The sequence below is a fragment of the Dendrobates tinctorius genome, unplaced genomic scaffold, assembly GCF_039654945.1.
Source record: "Dendrobates tinctorius isolate UK_male_01 unplaced genomic scaffold, ASM3965494v1 ptg000049l, whole genome shotgun sequence".
In the NCBI taxonomy this organism is placed as follows: domain Eukaryota; kingdom Metazoa; phylum Chordata; class Amphibia; order Anura; family Dendrobatidae; genus Dendrobates; species Dendrobates tinctorius.
The window spans coordinates 8,713,062-8,725,133 of NW_027361717.1; positions in this window are offsets into that span (position 1 = coordinate 8,713,062).

Below are 12,072 nucleotides of genomic sequence, written 5' to 3' on the forward strand. Positions count from 1 at the left end.
TTCGCTGTCTCCACAGACAAAGTAATTGAGGGTCAGCATCGCCTCTGAGAATTCTCCCGGGAGTTTTTCCCGTGATTAGTAATTCACAAATTTCTGCAATCACTCGACTTTCTGTCTGTGCTTGTATCCATCTCGTTTCCTCTTGCGGAGAGTCTGGACTGTCTTACTGAGAATGAAATATGTATGAAGATTGAAAAATACTCCAACAGTGTATACTGGTGTACGCTTCGAATACATAACCCTTTTTCTACTTTTTAGATTGTTGTCTAATCCAAACTGAGGCTGTGAGTGTCTTTGTCGGACTACGGAAATATACACGAGATTTTTAATGTTTAAACTATGCTACAGTATATATACCTGGTATCCAGTGATACTGTACCCTTTCTCAACTTTCTACAATCTTGTCGAATCCATACTGGGCCTGAGACCACCTGAGTCTGCCTCTTGATTAGAGATGAGCGGTGTTCGAGTCGACCTGTTCGCCAAGTTCAAATTCGTGCTGTTTTGGGCGGTGTTCGAGCCGTTCGTCAAACTCGAACACTTTGCTTAAAATTCGGCTGTTCGAGGTTCTGTTCGAGAACGGTTCGTTCACCAAAAGCGTAACTTTATTTTCACATTAATAATGGTTTTCAATGTTAATAGACAGTTTCATGACATAGTAGCGGTGTCTGGTAGCCAGCGGTGTAGTGCACCTGTCAAAGAGCTACACCGTGTGTGTTTCTAATAATTTTTTACCGCATCTTGTCCAGAAAATCCTTTTGGGCCTTGTAGCACTGTCTGCTACTCAGCAGAGGAGCCCACCCGTGAACCTAGCTATGCCGCCTGTTTGTGAAAGAACCAGTTTTTGACTGCATTTAGCCCAGTTAATACTTTGGGCCTAGTAACTGTGTCTGCTACTCAGCAGAGGAGCCCACCCATGAACCAAGCTGTGCCGCCTGTTTATGTAAGAACCATTTTTTAATTCCATTTAGCCCAGTGAATACTTTGGGCCTAGTACCTGTGTCTACTGCTCAGCAGAGGAGCCCACCTGTGAACCTAGCTATGCTGCCTGTTTATGTAAGCACTGTCTGCTACTCAGCAGCGTTGCCCACCCGTGAACCAAGCTATGCCGCCTGTTTATGTAAGAACTGTGTGCTACTCAGCAGAGGAGCCCAGCTGTTTAGCAAGCTACAGCATCTGTGGTTTGGACACTTAATTTTTTTCACATTCTTTCTGGAAAGCCGGTTAGGCCTAATTCCGGAATTCTGGTTGACCTGCACTTACTGGGAAATCCTCGTTCGCGGGGAAGAATTGGAATCCCAGATCCCCATCACTAACGGAGTTCAGCGGGTTATCCGCACCTGTAAGCGACACACGCTGGCCCTTTCAGTGTAGCGCGCATGCAGCCCCGGACATGTAAGGGCATGACAGACCTGTTATTGCTCGATCTCGTGTGCCAGAGCCTCGCGTGTCCCTCTAGTAAGCTGGACGCGGACCGAGGGGGCATGCCGGAGTCTCGTTCGTTAACGGAATTAAGCTGACAAATCCCTAGCACAACTAAAAACGGCCATGCACCACCACCCACAGAATCGACAAAGCTTGCAATCTGTCCATCTTTTCCGTGGCTGGCATGGTTGAGGTTGCCCGTGTTGAGTCCATTTAAGCCGCAGGCTCCACTCCTGGCCCATTACAGGGCCCATTATACACTGGAGCATTAGAAATGGGGCCCATTATATATGGAGCATTATTTTGGCCCATAAGACAGTGGAGCTTCATCCATAGGGACCAACATATACTGTAGCATTATGTGGAGCTCATCATTTACTGTATGGAACATTATATGGGACCAATGATTCTGTATGGAGAAATATATGCGCCTCATTATTCTGAATAGCGCACTATGCGGTGGCCATAATACTGTATGGAGTAATATACTGTCCATTTTTGGAGCTATTGGAGAATTTAAAATGGATATCAGTCATGTGATGTATGAAGTGAAGTATTTTTCATTGTACTATACCGCTATTTCTCTGCCGTATCAGAGGATCATGAATTGTGGCATGTGTTAAAGGAGCCCAGTGACACTCTTTGGCCCTGGGCCCACGAAAATCTGGAGCCAGCCCTCCCCCCCCCCTCCCCCACAACTTTAGCCAAATAACCCCCAGTTTTCAATGCCTATTATTATAAAGTAAATTAAGGTTGACTTAAGTAATAAGAATTGATGTGTCAAAGACACCGCACTACACTTGCTCATAGAGCCAGTGCGCGTGTCCTCATTCAGAAGCAGTGCTAAACGAGGTACAGGAGGGATAAACAGACAGGAGGTCAGGCAAAGCCAAAGGTCATACACAAGATCACAGTACAGTACCAGGGATGAGACAGAGCGGATAATCAGGGCCAAGCAGAGATCAAAACCAAACAGACATAGGAGGTACCAGGCAGAATCCAAAGCGATATCCAGAGAACAGACCGAGTCATACACAGAGAATCAAGTAACCAGAACACAGCACTAACACACTCAGGGGTCACCACACAATGCCAAGGGCGAAAGTATAACTGACAGGGATGGGAGCGTCCTGAGGCTATAAGAAGCCTCCCCCAGAACCAGGGAGAGGCCACAATCATAGCCCCAGGTGTGCAGGTAAGCCTGCACCGGGATCACAACCTTTAACCCCAGAAATGCCAGTCATCAGTACTGGTTCCATACATTAACCCCACGTGTGCGAGTCAAACCCGCACTGAGATCATGACAGTACCCCCCTCTCAACGGGGGGCCTCTGGACCCCCAGGCTTGCCCGGGTACTTAGCATGGAAAGCCCGCACCAGGCGATCAGCATGCATCAACCGGGCCGGTACCCAGGACCTGTCCTCCGGTCCATACCCCTTCCAATGAACCAGGTACTGTACCGACCGCCATACCAACCTGGAATCTACGATATGACCAACCTCGTACTCCACCTGCCCCTCGACCAAAACAGGAGGAGCAGCAGGCTCGGAGTCTCCCCGGACTGCTTCAAAAGTTTTCAGTAGAGATTTGTGGAAGACGTTAGGGATCTTGAAAGAGGGTGGAAGGCACAGCCTATACGCCACTGGATTGATTTTTTCCACAATCTTGTACGGGCCAATGAATTTGGGTCCCAACTTGGCTGACGGAATCTTTAACTTAATGTTTCGCGTGGAGAGCCAAATTTTCTCTCCCACCCGAAACATGGGACCAGGTGTTCGTTTCCTATCCGCGAAAAACTTATACCTGCCTTGAGACCTAGATATACGCCGCTGGACTTCTGCCCATGTATCTTTTAACCGCTGAACAGAGTCCTCAGCCCCGGGACACCCCGAATCCAGACGAGAAAACACCGAAATGAGGACTGAACCCATAATTGATCAAAAAAGTCATACACGTGGATTGACTCACCCGACTATTGAAGGCAAATTCAGCCAACGGCAGTGCATCGCACCAGTCATTCTGTCTAGCAGAGGTTAGACACCTGAGGATCTGTTCCAGGGACTGGTTAGTGCGCTCCGTCTGCCCATTGCTCTCAGGATGGTATGCAGACGAAAAGGACAGAGGCATACCTAATTTTTTGCAGAAAGCACGCCAAAACTTAGCCACAAACTGCACACCACGATCAGACACCACATTCAGGGGTACCCCATGCAACCGGATCACATGCTGCACAAACAACCTGGACAACGTCTCAGCTGATGGTAGTGCGGACAGGGGTACGAAATGAGCCTGCTTAGAAAACCTGTCCACCACTACCCATACCACTGTATTACCCATAGATGGAGGGAGATTGGTAATAAAATCCATGGATAAGTGAGTCCATGGCCTTTCGGGCACTGCCAAGGGTATCAGCTCCCCTGCCGGCCGGCTATGAGAGCTTTTAGAACGAGCGCAGACCCCACGACCAGCAATGAATTTTTTTATGTCCGAACCAAGGGTAGGCCACCAAAAGATCCTAGCCACCGCCAAACGTGTGGCCAAAATACCAGGGTGAGCACTCAGCTTGGATTCATGGAACTCCTGCAAGAGTTTCAGGCGAAGTTGCTCTGGGACAAACAACTTCCCCTCCGGCTTGGCCGCCGAGGCCAGCGACTGGGCTCCCTGTATCTCCCATTCCAATTCAGATGAGACCTCTGCTATCACAACCCCAGGGTGAAGAATGGAGGACGGTGGCTCAGGGGGTGACACCGGCTGAAAACTGCGTGATAAGGCGTCAGCCTTGACATTCTTAGACCCTGGACGAAACGTAATCGTAAACTGAAAACGGGAAAAAAAAAGTGACCAACGGGCCTGTCTGGGCGTTAGTCTTTTAGCAGACTCTATGTACGACAAATTTTTGTGATCCGTGATCACCGTAACCGGGTGACTGGCCCCCTCCAAAAAGTGCCTCCATTCTTCAAACGCCAATTTGACCGCAAGAAGCTCTCTATTGCCTACGTCGTAATTTCTTTCCGCAGCAGAGAACTTCTTGGAAAAGAAAGCACATGGCCTGAGGTTGGTTAGAGTGGCAGGCCCTTGGGACAACACCGCCCCCACCCCCACCTCAGAGGCGTCCACTTCCACGACGAATGGTTTGGACGGATCTGGCTGCACTAACACAGGAGCAGACATAAAACATTTTTTCAGCGTTGCAAAGGCCTCTTTTGCGAGCGAGGACCAATTTCTCACATCCGCACCTTTGCATGTAAGATCTGTGAGAGGTTTGACCACTTGCGAAAACCCCCGGATAAATTTGCGGTAATAACTGGCGAACCCCAAGAAGCGCTGAAGACCCTTAAGATCTCAGGGTTGCACCCAATCCGCAATGGCCTGCACCTTCTTGGGGTCCATGCGAAAACCCTCACCGGATACAATTAACCCCAAAAAGGACAACTCTTGTACACAGAATACACATTTCTCCAATTTGGCATACAAATGATTTTCTCTAAGCCTTTGGAGCACAGTTCGTACATGCTCCAAATGAGAATACTTGTCGGGGGAATATATCAAAATATCATCTAAGTAGATAACGACAAAACGACCAATGAGATCTGAGAATACCACGTTGATGAAATTCTGAAATATGGCAGGGGCGTTGGTAAGACCAAACGGCATGACTAAATTTTCAAATAGTCCCTCGGTCGTGAGGAACGCGGTTTTCCATTCATCCCCCTCCCGGACCCTTATCAAATTATATGCCCCCCAAAGGTCCAGTTTAGAAAACCACTTTGCCCCTGATAGTTGGTTACATAAATCGGGAATCAACGGAAGGGGGTACGTATTCCGTACAGTAATTTGATTAAGCTCCCGGAAGTCGAGACAGGGACGTAACCCGCCATCTTTTTTCTTTACAAAAAAGAAACCTGCCGCCACAGGTGAGACTGAAGGACGTATGTGTCCTTTGCGCAGACTTTCAGTAATGTACTCCTTCATAGCCAAGCACTCAGGACAGGACAAATTAAACAGACGGGCTTTGGGTAATTTAGCCCCCGGGACCAGCTCAATAGCGCAGTCAAAGGGTCTATGTGGCGGTAACGTCTCGGCCTCGCTTTCGGAGAATACATCTTCGAAGTCCTTCAGGCATTCTGGAATACGTTCCAGCTTGACAGATGATACAGACACAGATTTAACAGGTTCAACCAGCAGTGCGGATTTATCACATAACTCAAAATCATTAAACCCCCATTGAACAATCTCCCTCGTTTTCCAGTTAATAACTGGGTTATGGCATTGTAACCAGGGCATGCCCAACACCAACCCTGCAGGTAGATTGTCCAGCACAAAACAACTTATGTTTTCCACATGAGTAGCGCCCACTCTGAGCGAAAACACATCAGACATAAAGCGAATTCCCTCCTTAATGAGGGGAGATGAGTCAATGGCCATCACCTTGATCGGAACCTTGAGCCTAACTGTCCCTATCTTGCAGTGTGTGACCAATTGGGAATCAATAAGATTAATAGATGATCCGCAGTCCACGAAGGCTGTAGAGGAAAAAGAACTACCATCCACAAACAGTTCCACAGGCAGTACTACTTTAGAAAACAAGGAAAATGGTACCTGAGGGTCTGAGCAGCCTCCCCGTTGACTACCCAGACCTAGCCGTTTCCTGCCGACCGGGTTTGAAGACGGGCAATTCGGGCACTCCCTTTTCCAATGTCCCGTTTTACCGCAGTAAAAGCATAACTGCTTGTCCTTCCGGCGTTTCCTCTCCGTATCCTTCAGGGAGAGGGCGCCTACATCCATGGGCTCAGGGGCATTCTCTTTTCCACTGGGGAATAATGGAGTATCCACCTGCATCACCCCTCTGGCCCGCAGCCTGCGGTCCATCCGGACGGCCTGGGTCATGGCGTGCTCGAGAGAGTTAGGTGGGGGATGTAACGCCAAGGCATCCTGCAGCCGCTCGGACAAGCCTCTGCGAAAGAGTCCTCAGAGTGCGGCGTCGCTCCAGGAGACCTCTGCCGCCCTGCGCCGGAACTCAGAACAAAACCACTCAGCTGAGTGTTTCCCCTGACAGACACTCATCAACATGTCCTCTGCCAATCGCACTCGGTCAGGTTCATCATAAATGTGCCCGAGGGCCTCAAAGAATGTGTTCACTGACATACGTTCAGGAGCAGAGGAAGACAGAGAGAAAGCCCATGCTTGCGGAGCCCCCCGAAGTAGAGAAAAAATGACCCCCACCCTCTGGAACTCATCCCCGGAGGAGCGGGGCCTTAGAGAAAAAAAAAGCTTGCATCCTTCTCTGAAAGACCTGAACTCCTTTTTATCCCCTGAGAAAAGGTCTGGCAATTTGACCGGAGATTCGGGGGACGCTAATGACACATCCCTACCCCCAGAGCTAGAAGCCCCTGCATCGACAGCCCCCTGCACAGTAACCACCAACTGTTGCTGGGTCTGGGCCATCATGCGTTGTTCCACATTGAGCTTATGGAACATTTGGGTCAGGTGCTTGACCTGATCAGCCAAGGCTTGTATGGAATCCATGAGGATAACACACTTTTTTTTTTTTTTTTTTTTCCTTTCAGAGAAAAAAAACAAAAACTGAAATGGTCAGTTATAATGTTAGGAACACCGCACTACACTTGCTCATAGAGCCAGTGCGCGTGTCCTGAGCACAGAAGCAGTGCTAAACGAGGTACAGGAGGGATAAACAGACGGGAGGTCAGGCAAAGCCAAAGGTCATACACAGGATCACAGTACAGTACCAGGGATGAGACAGAGCGGATAATCAGGGCCAAGCAGAGATCAAAACCAAACAGACATATAAGGTACCAGGCAGAATCCAAAGCGATATCCAGAGAACAGACCGAGTCATACACAGAGAATCAAGTAACCAGGACACAGCACTAACACACTCAGGGGTCACCACACAATGCCAAGGGCGAAAGTATAACTGACAGGGATGGGAGCGTCCTGAGGCTATAAGAAGCCTCCCCCAGAACCAGGGAGAGGCCACAATCATAGCCCCAGGTGTGCAGGTAAGCCTGCACCGGGATCACAACCTTTAACCCCAGAAATGCCAGTCATCAGTGCTGGTTCCATACATTAACCCCACGTTCAGGGGCTCTCTGAACGCAACATGGCATCTGATCTCAATTCCAGCCAAATCTGCGTTGAAAAAGTCAAACGGCGCTCCTTCCCTTGCGAGCTCTGCCGTGCGCTGAAAAAGTGGTTTATCTCCACATATGGGGTATTGGCGTATTCAGGAGAAATTGCCCAGCAAATATGTTTATTATTATTAATTCTTTATTTTCAAACTGTGCCAAAGGGGATGATGAACTTTTTTATAATGTGCAGGACAGGGAGGTATGGGAGCTGCCAACGTGATCCACGAATGATTTATTTTATATCTATTAAAAATTTTCTGTGTTTTCTCATGATCATTCGTATTATGTATTTGTTTGTGTTTTCAGGTTTTGGCACTTACAACACCTTCTGCATATTCATGTTATTACATACCCGTCATTGATTTGTCCTTTTTGTCAATTTAATGTTTGACCTCATTTGTCAGACATATCCTATGACTAAGGGCATATTTATAACGCGCCTGAAACGTGTCAGCTGTTCTCATGTTTAACGACCGCCGATATGCCTTTTAACGGAGGTAATTATTGGTACTTAAACCACAGCGCCGTTAATTCACGGCGCTGTGGAGAAAGTAAATAGTGCTCCCAGTGTCGGATTTTCTCCGGGGTCTTGGCTGCCGGGGGTAGCCGAGACCCCAGAGAACATGAAATTGGGTTGGTTTTTACCGACCCCGCTTTTGCGATCACCATTATTATTAACCCTATAACGGCAATTGCAAACAAAAGCCGTGATTTTGCATTTAATTTCTCTTTCCTCTGATGTGATCGCACATCAGAGGAAAGAGAAATAAGGTCCCCGATCCCGCCGGTACCTCCCGGTGGTCGTGGATCCCCTCCCGGTGGTCCTGCGTCCCTCCTGCCTCCTCCGGTGGGCGCCGCCATCTTGGATCCACAAGAAAATGGTTGGCGCATGCGCAGTGCGCCCGCCACAAATCTGCAGGCTCCGCCTGGCAGATTCCATTCATTCATTTTGATCACTGTGATAAACTATCAGTGATCAAAATAAAAAAAAAGTAAATAACCCCCCTGTTTATCACCCCCTTAGGCTGGTTTCACATTAGCGCTTTTTAAGCGCACGCACGGCCGGGGGTAGCTCCGCCCCCGAGCCGGCTCTCTGCCCGGCGTGCCCGCCCCTTGCTTGTAGCGCCACCTCCTAGCGCACAGCGGCGCCTGCGATCGGCGCACCCTACCTTTAGCATAGGGTGCGCAGATCGTGCGCAGGCCGTGCGCTAGTTGCGCTTTGACCTGCGCTGCGCACTTTTGACGGTGCGCCGTGCACGCCAAAATCAAACTTTTCAGATTTCGGCGTGCTCGGCGCACCGTCAAAAGTGCGCAGCGCAGGTCAAAGCGCAACTAGCGCACGGCCTGCGCACGATCTGCGCACCCTATGCTAAAGATAGGGTGCGCCGATCGCAGGCGCCGCTGTGCGCTAGGAGGTGGCGCTACAAGCAAGGGGCGGGCACGCCGGGCAGAGAGCCGGCTCGGGGGCGGAGCTACCCCCGGCCGTGCGTGCGCTTAAAAAGCGCTAATGTGAAACCAGCCTTAGGCAAACATAATGAAATAAATAAAAAAAAAATTTTTTCATTTTTCCGTTAAGGTTAGGGTTAGGGCTAGGGCTAGGGTTAGGGCTAGAGTTAGGGTTAGAATTAGGGTTAGGGCCAGAATTAGGATTAGAATTAGGGTTAGAGCTGGAATTAGGGTTGGAATTAGGGTTAGGGATAGGGTTAGGGTTAGGGCAAGGGTTAGGGCGAATTAGAATTAGGGTTAGGATTAGGGATTAGGGTTGGGATTAGGGTTAGGGTTGGGATTAGGGATAGGGGTGTGTTGGGGTTAGGGTTGGAGCAAGAATTGAGGGGTTTCCACTATTTACCAACTTTGGGGGTCTAATTTCTCCTGTTACCCTTGGGAAAATAAAAAAAATTGGGGGCTAAAAAATCACTTTTGTGGAAAAAAAAGACCATTCCATCAAAGTCTGCATTCCAAAATGGCGCTCCTTCCCTTCCGAGCTTTCCCATGCGCCCAAACAGTGGTTCCCCCCACATATGGGATATCGGCATACTCAGGACAAATTGCGCAACAACTTTTGTGGTCCAATTTCTCCTGTTACCCTTAGGAAAATAAAAAATAGCGGGCTAAAAAATCATTTTTGAGGAAAAAAATGATTTTTTATTTTCACAGCTCTGCATTTATAAACTTCTGTGAAGCACTTGGGGGTTCAAAGTGCTCACCACATATCTAGATAAGCTCCTTCGGGGGTCTAGTTTCCAAGATGGGGTCACTTGTGGGGGGTTTATACTGTTTAGGCACATCAGGGACCAGGGCCGCACCTATAATGTGGCGACTTGCACCAACTGCTCAAGCGGCAGGCAGCAGGGGGCGGCATTATGCGCTCCTCTATCCGCAGCACCTACAATTTAGCTTCTGCACGCTGATGCTGCGGTCGTGCAAGAGGCTGTAATTGATGCAGTCACAGGACGGAAGGTGTCAGGGCCCCCTGATGATGTGACCCATGACTCCTCCCCTCCTGTGACCTCATCTCAGGTCCTGTGCGCATCATTCCTTGGTTTATGCAGGACTGCTGTCTGTCATTGTGAGTGAGCTACTTGTGTGTGTGAGCTGTGATGCATGCATGTGTGAGCTGTGTGTGAGTTGTGTGATACATGTGTGTGTGTGAGCTGTGTGAGTTGTGTGATACATGTGTGTGTGATACGTGTGAGCTGTGAGCGTGAGCTGTGTGATACGTGTGTGTAAGTTACTTGTGTGAGCGTGAGCTGTGTGAGCTACTTGTGTGTGAGCTGTGATACAGAGTGTGTGATACGTGTAAGCTGTGTGTGTGTGATACATGTGAGCTGTGTGCGATACGTGAGAGCTGTGTGTGTGTGTGATACGTGTGAGCTGTGTGTGTGTGATACGTGTGAGCTGTGTGTGTGATACGTGTGAGCTGGGTGTGTGATACGTGTGAGCTGTGTGATACGTGTGAGCAGGGTGTGTGATACGTGTGAGCTGTGTGTGTGTGATACGTGTGAGCTGTGTGTGTGTGATACGTGTGAGCTGTGTGTGTGATACGTGTGAGCTGTGTGTGTGATACGTGTGAGCTGGGTGTGTGATACGTGTGAGCTGGGTGTGTGATACATGTGAGCTGTGTGTGTGATACGTGTGAGCTGTGTGTGTGGGATACGTGTGAGCTGTGTGTGTGATACATGTGAGATGTGTGTGTGTGATACGTGTGAGCTGTGTGTGTGTGATACGTGTGAGCTGTGTTTGTGTGATACGTGTGAGCTGTGTGTGTGATACGTGTGAGCTGTGTGTGTGATACGTGTGAGCTGTGTGTGTGATACGTGTGAGCTGGGTGTGTGATACGTGTGAGCTGGGTGTGTGATACATGTGAGCTGTGTGTGTGATACGTGTGAGCTGTGTGTGTGGGATACGTGTGAGCTGTGTGTGTGATACTTGTGAGATGTGTGTGTGATACGTGTGAGCTGTGTGTGTGTGTGTGTGTGTGATACGTGTGAGCTGTGTGTGTGTGATACGTGTGAGCTGTGTGTGTGATACGTGCGAGCTGTGTGTGATACGTGTGAGCTGTGTGTGTGATACGTGTGAGCTGGGTGTGTGATACGTGTGAGCTGTGTGTGTGTGATACGTGTGAGCTGGGTGTGTGATACGTGTGAGCTGTGTGTGTGTGATACGTGTGAGCTGGGTGTGTGATACGTGTGAGCTGTGTGTGTGTGATACGTGTGAGCTGTGTTTGTGTGATACGTGTGAGCTGTGTGTGTGATACGTGTGAGCTGTGTGTGTGATACGTGTGAGCTGTGTGTGTGATACGTGTGAGCTGTGTGTGTGATACGTGTGATCTGTGTGTGTGTGATACGTGTGAGCTGTGTGTGTGATACGTGTGAGTTGTGTGTGTGTGATACGTGTGAGCTGGGTGTGTGATACGTGTGAGCTGTGTGTGATATGTGTGAGCTGTGTGTGTGATACGTGTGAGCTGTGTGTGTGATACGTGTGAGCTGTGTGTGTGATACGTGTGAGCTGTGTGTGTGATACGTGTGAGCTGTGTGTGTGTGATACGTGTGAGCTGTGTGTGTGTGATACGTGTGAGCTGTGTGTGTGTGATACGTGTGAGCTGTGTGTGTGTGTGATACGTGTGAGCTGGGTGTGTGATACGTGTGAGCTGTGTGTGATACGTGTGAGCTGTGTGTGTGATACGTGTGAGCTGTGTGTGTGATACGTGTGAGCTGTGTGTGATACGTGTGAGCTGTGTGTGTGTGATACGTGTGAGCTGTGTGTGTGATACGTGTGAGCTGTGTGTGTGTGATACGTGTGAGCTGGGTGTGTGATACGTGTGAGCTGTGTGTGATATGTGTGAGCTGGGTGTGTGATACGTGTGAGCTGGGTGTGTGATACGTGTGAGCTGTGTGTGTGTGCGATACGTGTGAGCTGTTTGTGGGATACATGTGAGCTGTGTGTGTGTGTGATACGTGTGAGCTGGGTGTGTGATACGTGTGATTTGTGTGTGAT